We start from the raw sequence: 12,959 nt of genomic DNA, 5'->3' as shown, positions 1-12,959 counted from the left end.
CAGACAATTCCGTGATTAACAGCATGAACATTCTGCGCAACTGGGAACCGATGACATGTGTCAGCCAAGTCAGCGAGTCTGACCACCAGATCCCGTTAGTAGCATCTTACGACAAACATGGGTTACTGAAGATCAGTTATAATTCGGATCTTCACGGTTCCCGCTATAATGGGGCGAAGTAAAACTGAACAGTCGTTCAGCTTACATCTATGTGCATGACATCTGGATGTAGACGTTTTTGTTCACCATTCTGTTTGAATCTGTGGTTTATAGTAAGCAGTTGTTAGACTATAATTAACCTGACCACCCAATCACGTTAGTCGCCTCTTATTACGACAAGCATAGTCGCATTATATTACAAGCAAACATCAGTAACATAACCAGCTTTGGTAGTCGGATAGACTAACAAGTAGAATTGAACGTATTTCACAGAAATAAAAACAAAAAACAAATCATTCTCGTAATCCCAAATATAACATATGCTACAAAGAGAATGATTATAGGAAAAAAATAGTTTTAAAAAAATATATTAAAAACCCCCACATAATTAAAAGGCTCCCTGAGACTATTCTTTAGGCTTGTATGAGCCTTCTTGGATATTCAGTTGTTTTAGGGTTTGTATAACAGACTAGTAGCCGGGTGGTCGAACGATTGTTGTAAATCTACACGTTCGGTAATCCGATCACATCCCAAAGGTCCTATGCTTGTTGTAGGCGTATATATCTCGTGCTTTCAGGCTTTGCATTGGCTGGTGAAAATTCGTTTATTCACAAGAGGCTACATCATGGATGGACTTGACTCCAAGTTGAACAGCACTAGCTCATAACACAGATCCCAACAGAAGCATGTATAATAGTCCGTAAGCAATGATAAAATCTTCGAAAAATATTTTTGTAATTTAATATTATACATTAAAAGCGGAGCAAGTCTAGAATACAAATCCTTATACGCATGCGTGTAATGACCTTTGACCTGCAGAGGAGGTTATTCTACGTCCGATCTCAACAAGATTAAATGGAATTTCGCAGTCTGTAGAAGAAAGCGTAAACGCTGTAACGTGAGTATATTTTCAGTTGTCCCACACATGATATTATGTATAAGTATATATCCTAATTCATGTATTTGTCCCGTGTGCACTTCGGAAGTTTGACAGGCCAGTGGGTTGACTGTTGTGTTGTGGCACCTTGTCACATGCAACGAGAAACAACCATAGTCCGAACTGATAAATAAATAGCATGAATTTATCATTACAGTTGATTTTTTACTGATTTCGTCTCACATCGGTGTACCTGAGGTGTAAATGGTGCTATCTGTTCGACGAAAACAGGTGTTCGCGAGAAGGAACGTCAGACAGTGGTTTGTAATTCAGGGGCAGATAACTACGCTTGGCTTTGTTAGTGTAAGTAATTGCGGGATTAGCACTATTATGGATCGAGGGGATAGAATGAGAAGCTGTTTGTAGAATATATGTTTCATAACCCTTTTACTCAGACTTACAACATTTCTCTCCTAATCTCTCAATGAGGTATAAAATTGTAAATTTTGATTGATTTGCAAGCGGTTAATGGTTGAAGTTGTCCAGTTTCAGTTTGTTCAAAACTAATCTTTAAAAAACGTTTATAGAAGTAGGGGCTTTATGGAGGGTGTATCAGTGAAGGTTTTAGGTGCTTGATAACAATGTGAGAATCTGCACTGAAATGTCACTCTAACTGTGATCAAGAAGTTGTTTGTCCATATATGGTTATCTTTCTATAGTTCTAGACATAGTCCCTTATGTTTGAACCTATATGGTGTTGTCTATGTCATAAAGACTTTGTTTTACTGACTTAATGGATGTGTGCTCAAATGGGGACAGTCTTAAGTTGTACTGAAGGCTGAGAGCTAGAACGGTGTATCAGCAAGGAGACTGCATTGCAGTATATTAGGTAACCTATCACAGGGTTGTGTATTGGCAAATGAAATGTATTGCAGTATATTGTGATTCATGTACCCGATATATTGGGAACTAAGTCTTTGACAGTGAGTGACACTATTTGTGCATGTCAGTCCTATTTTCTGCATTGTAAGTCCATTAACATATATGTTATGGTACAGGTAACGGCAAGATCAACATTAGGTTGCATGGTGAAGGGTTCTTTTTTCTTGTTAATACAATTTATAGTGTTACAGTATGTTGTTTTGTGACTGAATAACCCAGGAAAACATTTGTTGTGAATGAAAGTCTGTGTAGATTTTAATTTAAAGCATGAAGATAATTACAGAAACTTCCTATATGTTCTTTACCCAATATAAATCAATCAATCATTCATTTGAATTAAAGTTTAATTTTTTTAAGAATTTATTTCATCTCACGCTATGTTCTTGTCCCATGGTTGGATGACCAGGTGCAGATTATGCTAGTTACAACAACCACGTGTGGCATAGTTCACATGGAGGCTGGCCTCGAGAGCTGAAAGGGGCAGCCAGGCAGTCTTGTTGTTAAACGTTCGCTCTTCACACTGAACACCCAGGTTTGACTCCCCACATGGTTACTATGTGTGATGCCTATTTCTGGTGTTCCTTGCTGTGATTAATATTGCTAGAAGCGGCATAAAACAGAAACTCACTCACTCAAGAGCTGAGCCCAAATTCAGATACTTGCTTAACTTGAGATGAGATGATGCTCTTTACCGAAGAGGGCTGTCCTGAGTTACCTGATTTCATCGGGTATCATTCATTCAGGGACAACTGACAGAGCTAAATCTCTTCTTTAACCCAATTTAAACTGCACACTTATATATTTCTGATTATTGAGGGGTGGTAGGTTTGCCTTGTGCTTAAGGTGTTCGATTGTCGCACTGAAGAGTCGTGTTGGATTCCCCACAAGGACACAGTGTGTAAAGTCCATTTCTGGTGTCCCCTGCTGTGATGCTGCTGGAATACTGCTTAAAACTTGCTCACTATCTGATGATCTCTTTCCATCCTTTACAGGTGTAGATTGGGCCTACAATGTTGAATGTGCTGATCTGTCATATCTAAAGTGTACTGACTTGTTTGACAGGCCCTTTATGGGTGATTAATGTTAACTTATTTAATCCAAACATTGATGTTCTTCGATGACTTGACCGTAAGGAAACAGACCTGGGCCTAGATTTTTGAAGCTCTATTACTCTTAGCGCTAAGATAATTGTAAGTTAATGTCAATGTATGGAATTTAACACTAACTTAATGTAGGCCCAGGAAAGGTTGTCCGTGCATTAATATGAAGGTGAGATCACCTGGCCAGTGATTTAATTCATCTCACTGTGTCACATTCACATTGATTCATTCACGCTTTGAGCCAGTGGTATGTCTGGTCAAGATTCTGTAAGAATCTGCCAATATCCCCAGCTTGAAATGCCAAAGTTAAATTTGGTATTGTAGTGAAAATACAAAATTAAAGGTAGGTGTTAGGGAAGGGTTGGGTTAGGGTTAGTATGCATAAGCATAATACGACCTCATCAATACTAATGACAAAAAATGACCTGTCTTTGTATATCTTGTTTTGCTGGCATTTACAAAGACTGGTCATTTTCTCTGTGGACCTGTGAAGGTCCCAGGGTAGAATAGGTGTTCAGCAACCCATGCTTGCCATAAAAAGAGACTATGCTTGTCGTAAGAAGCAACTAACGGGATCGGGTGGTCAGGCTTGCTGAGTTGGTTGACACATGTCATTGGTTCCCAGTTGTGCAGATCGATGCTCATGTTGTTGATCACTGGATTGTCTGGTCCAGATTTGATTATTTACAGACCACCGCCATATATCTGGAATATTGCTGAGTGCGATGTAAAACTAAACTCGCTCACTCATTTTCTATGTGGTGTGCAACCCTATGTGCACTACAGTTTGCCTGTGCTTTAAGTATCACTATTACAGTACTTTACGATCCATGAAGGTCCCGGGCTAGAATAGGCCTTCAGCAACCCATTCTTGCCATAAAAGGCTTGTCGTAGGAGGATACTAACGGGATTGGGTGATCAGGCTCGCTGACTTGGTTGACAGATGTCATCAGTTCCCATTTGTGCAGATTGATGCTCATGATATTGATCACTTGATTGTCTGGTTCATGCTCAGGTATTTGCATACTGCCGCCATTAGCTGGGATATTGCTGTGTGCAGTGTAAAACTCAACTCACTCACTACAGTACTTTACAAGACATATATTATTCCTGTAAGGAATTTTATTTTGGGGTGCTCTGGACCGTCAGCATAGTAGTGCAAGGTAATATTCTGGTATTACTAAATGAAAATGCCAGGTTTTGTTGCCAAATGTATAGTTATACTTAAAGTTTAGACAAACTTTTTCAATCACAAACAATAATGGATAGCATGAATATAATGAGATTACTTTTGTCCATGCATGTTATATGTCGTAAGAGGAGACTAATGGGATCGGGTGATCAAATTGGCTGACTGAGTTGTCATTGGTTCCCAGTTGTGTAGATCAATGTTACTACTGTTTACCATTGTATTGTTTGGTCCAGACCTTGTTGTTTACAGAGTTGCAGAGTGTGGCGTAAACCTAAAGTCTTCTTTTGGTGGAAGGATAAAAAAAAATTGTTTAAACATACCTGAAAATAAAATGTTAACTTATTAATTATATAAAAAGGCTCAGAGATACGTCAGATTAGTGTTCTACATAATCAGGGTAATAACTCACCATAAGGAGTTGAAGAAATGTTAATTCCTGACATAGCCTTTGTAATTTTAGTCATGTGGCAAGTCTAGATCCTTGGGCTCCTTTTTATGATATTTTACCAGTATAATTAAGGAACGGTACGTTTATTTTTGAAACAAGCTTGACAACCGTACATGAATCTGTATCAATATGTCACACTCACAAATTAAAAGAAGTTGTTATCCATAAAGTGTGTTCAATAATGAGACCAGAGGTTGGCTTATCTTCGAACTCCAGATAACTCATGTATACTTTGAGTGGTCAGTGGGATTACCAGCTGACAATGTTCAACTATCAGACCTTCAACTAGCAGTCCTTCCAATAAGCTGTATTACTGCTGGCCTTCTTATGGTTCGTCCATCGATAATGAGGACAATTGCTCCCTTTCCTGAACCCATTTCACAGTGTTTGGGCAGTGATAGATATCATTATTTCCTAGATCAAAGTCCATCCATCTTAATTCCTATTTTCTGTTCAGAATTATGTTATCGCTAACAGGATTCAGGATAGCATGTCTTGTCTAGTTGTTGTTGTTAGTACTTTGAAAGGAGCTTGTTGAACTTGCTGTGTTTATTCCTGGCTGAGAAGAGATGGTGCATGATGAATTGGTGGTGTTTAGAGCTTTGTGACTAAGAGTGTGGGGGTGGGGGTGCGGACTGAGCTGTGACACACTATCGACAACACCAGGGTAAAGTACACACTGTTATGGATCATGTAGGCTTCAACATGGGGATATGTGGTATGTATTTTCATAGAAAAATGAGATCTTGACATTTGTTTATTTATGTATGGTTTTGTGTTGCTCATAACATGTACATGGAGTTGATGGTAGATTGAAGCTAATGTTTTTTCTTGTATTCGGGGCATAATTTGTTTTCTTGTGATGTTCTCATTAAAGTAGGGATGGTCCCATTTGTGTCTTGATTTGCAGGAAAACGAACCTATCCCAAATCTTTTGGATATATTTGTCAACAATGTTTAATCCAGTGTGTGAAATTTATGCTGGTCCAGTGGTGTCTGGTTAGTAAAAATTCATCAGGACCAGTAAATAAGTTTGCAGTGGTGGCCAGTGAATTTTTAAAGTAAATCTATGAATGTTATTTTGGACCAGTGAAGTACAGACAGGACCACTTATTATTGTCCACTCACTAGTCCTGTGGGCTTGTGGTACATTTTGAAAGGTTTCTTTCCCTTTTAATTTGACTGTTTCTAGATTACTGAATTTTGGATGAGATAGAGAAATGGCAAATAAGAACAAAGATGAACGAAAATTATGAAGTAGCTGTAGTAATTTGGTTAATATAAACACAATATGGGTGGTCAAGGATAGACACAGTCAAAAGATCATTGGTCCGAGGGAACATACAAACTTAGGACAAGTTGTTCTATTCCTAAATCTACTCATTTTACAATGACTACAAGTTCAGAGCTGCTGGCCATTTTGTTATGATCAATGGTGTCTACTCCAGGTCACAGGTCTGTATTTGACAGATGTATGGATTAGTGAGGTTCATGTGTGTCAAATTTTGTTTTAGTATCCTATGACCCCTTTGTGTGGATATTAATGTGTTTATCTACCAGGGCCGCGTTTCACAAAACTCTCGTAAGCCTAAGATCTCGTAACTTTTCTCGTAGCATCCGTAGCTCCTGTGTTTCAGTATAGGAGGCACAATGGCTACGACAAAACTTACGTGATCTTAGGCTTAGGAGAGTTTTGTGAAACGGGGCCCTGATTACATAGTGAGAAATAATGGAGCTGTGATATTGCCTGAAGAAACACAAGCCTGTATGTGTAATTGTCTGGAAAAGTGTCTGAAAAGTTTTCTTTATGAATATTTTGGGTTTGTGTTTGAAATGTTTCATCATTGGAATATTAGAAAACAATACCCTTATTGCATATTTATTCTTACACCAAATATTTGCAGATCATGCACACTGAACTATTTGGGATATATTTTGTAGACAGTGTTCCGACTAATTTATTTGGTCCATGCCAAGATCAAATACTGTTATGCTGTTTGGGTAGCCAGGTGGTTAGAGTGTCCACTTGTCAAGCCAAAGATCCAGGTTCAATTCCCCACATGAGTAAAATGTGTGAAGCCCATTTCTGTTGTCCCTCTGCCTTGATATTGCCGGAGTATTGTTCACAGTGGCGTAAAAACTAGTCTCACTCAAAGTGAGTGAGTGAGTTTAGTTTTATACCGCACTCATCAATATTCCAGCTATATGGCGGCGGTCTGTAAATAATTGAGTCTGGACCAGACAATCCACTGATCAACAACATAGCATCAATCTGCGCAATTTGAAATAGATGACGTGTCAACCAAGTCAGCGAGTCTGACCACCCGATCTCGTTAGTCGCTTCTTACGGCAAGCATAGTCACCTTTTAAGGCAAGCATGGGTTGCTGAAGGCCTATTCTACCCTGGGACCTTCATGGGTCCTCACTCAAAGACTGTTTGGTGTACCATATGAGTGTCATTAGATATGAAACTACCAGTGTAATGCATTTGTTTGCCCTATAGTTGTACTATATACTGCCAGTATGCAGGTGTTTACAAGTGACACATTACCTAGCATGTGACGCCAGAAGCCCAGTTTATCATAAGAGGTGTTGGCATGAAGTGGGCGGTCATCCTCAATGGGCTCAAGGTGTACCATAAAACTACAATGCTCATTTCTATATCATCAATAACTGATCTGTCTTTCCAATGTTCATTTGCACACAGATCTTCACCAATAGTTGGAAAAACTGTAGTGTTGCAATGACTGAAAACCCCAGATAGATTAGATAATGTATGTATATATAAAGACTCTGAAGGTAACATATTGACAGTGATATAGATTAGGTAAGTGTATGTAGTGTCAACTGTTTGTAAACAAAGTTACTGGCATTATATTATCAGCATATGTGTATGTGTCTGGGAATCTCTGAAACAAAAATGCTTGTAGATACAAAGGTTGTTATGTTGTCATAAAAAAATGTGGAAAATATGTTCAAGTTAACCTGCCGTCAACATATCCCGACTGAAATATCTATTGAAAATGCATGTCATATCCTGTGAATCACTTTATGGAGGCATTTGGGCCATGGTTAAATAGCCATTTTTATCATTTTTGTTTTCATTTACACTAATTTACAGAGTTCTTATTTTCAGGTCGGAAATCTTCAGTGGGGTTGAATTAAAATGAAATAAATCAATGTGTGTAAAATTGTTATTAATCCTTGTTCTAAGAAAGCAGGGTCAGTGGATCTATGATCCAACAAATACTAGGTAATTTCCTTATGGGTCCATAGCTGAGGAAGTTCGATAGTTACTGAGGATAAATTGAGTCTTCATTGTCGGAGCATTCTACTTCACAGAATGACAAAGCTGATCTAGATAAGGCAGATCTAGGTAATGAAGTGTGTTTCTCAACATGGCACAAGATGAAGGACGTCCTTGATTCCTCTTGTATGTAAAGGGACACTAGTACCCACTTATCACCCTGTCAGTGATAACAACAGGATGTCTCTTCCTATTTTTAGTTCTTGTAAATTGCTTACAGTTCTAGAAATAGGTCGTATCTGTGGCTTTTAAATGAGTCTAAAAAGTCTACTAACTTAGAATAGCGCTTTGGAATTTCAATACAGTTTATCTATATATAAACATGTTGAGTCTGTTCAAGTTAGTGTGAACAATGTGAAGTTATGATCAGAAATAACACTGTCCAAAGACATTACTTGCCTGGCTTTTTAGAACTTCATTATCAACATATTTTAAATTGAAGTGTGACAAATAATAACTCTATTTACAACAGCCCTGATACTTTTTTTAAGCTTATGTGGACTATTATTAACATAACGGACATGAAAAACAGTGCCTTGTAGTTTAGTTGGGTTAAAATGACTCTGACAGACCCTGGAGCCTCCAAAATCAGGTGAGCAGGAGTTCAAAATGTTTTTAATGCCGCTTGGCACAGGGTAGTGACTTTAAGTAAGTAACTTGTCTTGACTAGTTTCCACTTGCCTTGATTTTTGTGATGAGATTATGAAAGAATAAATCAGCATGGTATTTGATGTTAATTTTAACTGGACTATTTATCGAATACTGATAAATAGCAAAGAAAGGTAACCCTACTTTATTATTGTGAAACTTAATAGCTATATTTTGAGCAGATATAAAATGATATCCAAGTTGTAATTGCAGACCGTAAATGTAAATTATCTAGTAGCCCATACACATGCATGATTCAGATTATTTGATTGCCTGAAATGAAAACTGACTTGTCACGGGCGTCGGGCGATGGGATTTTTGAACCCCTGGATAAGCTTGAAAAAACTCTCAAGATTTTATCTCTGCTGATTGTATCGTTTGTTTCTTGTTCAACAGGGTTGGTAGGGTTGCCTTGTCGTTAAAGTGTTTGCTCATTACACTGAAGACCTGGGTTCGATTCCCCACATGTGTACAATGTGTGAGGCTTATTTCTGGTGAACATGCTGTGATATTGGAGGAATATTGCTAAAAGCGGCTTAAAACCATATTCATTCACTCACTTGTTTAACACTTCACTCAGCAATGTTCCAGCTGTATGGCAGCAATCTGGAAATAATGGAATCTAGACCAGACAATCCAGTGATCAACATCATAAGCATTAGTCTGTATTAGTAGACTTTTAATTTTCATCAACATCATTACATGCATACTTTGTGTGAAGCCAGTTTGGGATATTCCTGGAAGTCTGGTTATACCATACTTACTGGACTCTTAACAGTTCACTGGAATGGTCAAAGTACTGGCTAATAATTACGACCGACACTTTGCTGACTGAAATGTTGCTGAGAGTGAGGTAAAACTAAACTCACTCACTCACTCACTCACTCACTCATGGGCATTTCTTCAATTTTACTGCAGGTAAATTTCATAAATCTTTTTGAATTTTGTCATTAGGGTATAACTGATCATGTGTGCACATCAACATTTAAGTGTTAACTCTTTGTTATCTTCTGACGTCAGCATGATAATTAATTCTGCTGCATAAGCTACACTAATCAGATAAGTGCTGTGTCACGTATGCCGTATGTCATGGCTTAAGGTAAATTTGGCGTAGTGATATAGTTTGGCAGAAGACCAAGTGTATGGTTGTGTCCAGTTGGGATTTGCAGATAGGTTTAAATCTCAGCTTATCAATGATTTATGGTCCTTAATTTTGATGTTGGATGTGTGGACTTTTGTTATATTGGTGATCAACTATGATAACAGGAATTTTTCACCTTTTGTCTGAGAACCAGTTCTCTCTAGCATGTTTAGATTCCAACATAAACTAATGCTTAGTCTCTGAGTATAGAGTACTGATTGTAACAAATAAGCCCATTTACATTGAAAAAGTGCCCAAAGCAGATCACTAAGATTCTGAACCTGTGGAAATCTAGACTTCATTTAGAGCTTTAGCATTGTGGGAAGGGCTGCCCTGCAGGTAGAATAATATGGTTCAGGAATAGACAGACTATTTCTAACAGTGCATTAAATTTTTTGTTACCGTTCAAGTGTGGGGAACCAAGTGGTAAAAGTGTTTGCTTATCATATCGAATACTGTAAACTGTCTTGTTTCCATGCCTTTAAATTTTCGCGGGTGACGGTCACTAAACCTTTTCACGCCTTCTTATTTTTGTGAGGTGATCTTGTTACAGGGGTGTCTCTGAATATTTTTCCACGACATGCAGGCATGTGACCTTTGACTTGTTATAAAATAAACAGATCTGCGAAGTTATCTCACAACAAATTAGTGTAATTGATTTCAGATTAATCCTTTTTAATTGGGTGTTAGAACAATGAAATAGAACGTGATTGAGCCGTGTTAATCCAGATTAGCCCAGCGGTGACACGTGATTGAGCAATGACACCTGTATTGTTTTTGTGTTGTTGACTTACCTGAATAGAGTGTATGATATATCTATATTATCGCATGTTTTTATTCTCGTGTCATCAAGTCTGATGCGAAGTTCGCGAAAATTAAACGGTCGCAAAAATTTGTCTGATTACAGTATACAGGTTCGATTTCCAGCATGGGTACAATGTGTTAAACACATTTCTTTTTGTCATGCTCACTCACTCACTCACTCACTCTCTCGCTTACTCGCTCACTCAGTTTCTGTGAAGATATGGGGTAGAACAGGTCTTCAGCAACCCATGGTTGCCACAAATGGCAACTATGCTTGTTTAAAAAGAGGCGACTAACGAGATCGGGTGGTCAGACTTGCTGACTTGGTTGATAAGTCATTGGTTCCCATTTGCACAGATCGATGTTCATGCAATTGCTCACTGGATTTTCTGGTACAGACTGCCGCCATTATATAATAGCTCGAATACTGTTGAGTGCGGCTTAATATTATACTCACTCACTGACCCACTCCTTATGTTCTCTGCATAGACATAATGCTATGTTGATGTCTTATGTCATACTGGAATGCATGACCCTTGAGATCTATCCATATTTAGAACAAGCTGGGAATACATTAAAATAGCCCATTGAATGGATAATGTCAGCTGATAGTGACCATCAAGTGAAAGAATTGCCTGTTCTTGAACCAAGCAGATATACAAGTGTGATAGGTGTTTGTACCCTGCAGTACTTAGGTCAGTGATTCAATATAAGGCAAACTTTGTTAAAACAGATGATCTTCATTTTTTTTAGTATGTTTGGAGGGTTTCCAATTTTGGTGTTGAAACTGAAAAATTATCCTCCTCACTGTAACGTGAAGAGATATGTTTCTGTCTCCCAAGGTTGTTGTTATAATGAAGGCATGAGACCACTACCTGTAACACCTGATCAGAATAAGTGTAGTCTAGGCCACATGTGAAGTTCATTCAGTAAATTTTCCTGACTCTGAAAAAGTTATTCAGCATTAAGTAGACAACAGAGAGTTTTAAGAATGAGGTAAGATTTATGTTTATAATATTATGCACATATTTTGGATATTTTTGTTAAATCTTACTTTATAAGAAATGTTTAATCTGAAATGTGTGTTAGTTTTTCTCCTGTGGTTCCTTTAAATTTTCAATGAGTTAGACAGACATATGAAACTTACAGGACCCAATATCCTTTTAGTTTGAAACACCATCACTCATGTCAGAGCACTGTATAGTGTGTGTGAAGTGGTTTCTCCATGCTAAAGCTGGAATATTTAGACCTACCATAGCAAGCTTTCAAACAGTACAGAAAAATGCAGAAAAGCCCACATTAATCGTGGAAATAGCAACATAAACATAATACCCCGGTACTGAAACAGTGAAAACAGTAACAAAATACTCTGAAACTGCAACATTTTTACATCAGCGACCATTTGACCTCTACTGCGCATGCATATTACAATCCGCATTGCTGTCAAACTTCCATGCAGCTGTGCATCACCTCGCATAGAAAATGTATTGAATATATCAAAATAAGTATTGTGAGTCATTTCGTATGAATGTTAAGTAAACTAAACAAGCGTGCACTCAAGCATGATAATGATAACTGCCAAATAACACAACTGAAATACTATTAAAAGGGAAAGAAACTTTAATTCAAACTGGAAAATGGCAACATGCGGTCAAAATGTCTTCATCTACGTGCGCATGCGTAAAATCAAAGTTGCAGGGTTTTCCTCTTTTGCCCCAGTTTTAGCGATTCAAAGTTAACTTTTTTACTGTTTCAGTAGCGAGGTATTTTGCTTATATTGCCGTTTCCACAACTATTGTGGACTTTTCTGCATTTTTCTGTACAGATGGAAATTTTTCTTTGGTAGGCTTAATATTGCATAAACAGAGGTCCAAATTTTGTTTTAACAGCCACTTGCCACAGGGCAAGTGACTTTCAGAAAATAACTTGGCCTGACTAAATTTTCCACTTGCCTTGATTTCTTGACATAATTAAGAGTGATAAATAGCAAAGAAAGATAACCCTGCTTTATTATTTTAGCGAAATTTATGAGCTACATTTTGAGCAGATATGGAATGAAATCCAAGAGGAAATTATGTAGTAGCCCACAGACAAGTAAGATACCATTATTGGATTGCCCAAAATGTAAACTGACTTGTCCTGAATGTCGGGCTATGGGATTTTTTAACTCAGGCAGAGTAAAGCCATGCTCACTCACTAACTCACAATATTTACACATAATTCAAACTATATTGTCATTGCATAAGTTTAAACCAATACATTATCACCTATTGAGCATGTGTTCCAGTAACTCGTATAGATTTTCAGATCCAGTTTTGTATAAAATGATGGGAAAGAGATG

At 37.8% G+C, this 12,959-nt stretch overlaps 1 protein-coding gene across 2 annotated transcripts in view; it reads left to right on the top strand.

Moving 5' to 3' along the window:
- The first annotated feature begins 951 nt into the window (after positions 1-951).
- The window catches only part of LOC137258138 (endonuclease/exonuclease/phosphatase family domain-containing protein 1-like), a 56,255-nt gene continuing 44,247 nt past the window's right edge, over positions 952-12,959 (top strand). The window contains exon 1 of one of the 2 annotated variants that reach the window (XM_067795701.1): positions 952-1,057. The gene's annotated coding sequence lies outside the window, so the exon portion shown is untranslated. Of the gene's footprint in view, positions 1,058-5,203; positions 5,437-12,959 lie in introns of those variants that run through there. The other variant, XM_067795702.1, reaches the window with a different exon arrangement.

The sequence above is a fragment of the Haliotis asinina genome, chromosome 12 (genome assembly GCF_037392515.1).
Source record: "Haliotis asinina isolate JCU_RB_2024 chromosome 12, JCU_Hal_asi_v2, whole genome shotgun sequence".
Classification (NCBI taxonomy): domain Eukaryota; kingdom Metazoa; phylum Mollusca; class Gastropoda; order Lepetellida; family Haliotidae; genus Haliotis; species Haliotis asinina.
Note: the sequence above shows the minus strand (reverse complement) of the source record. Positions and strands in the feature narration are given on the sequence as shown.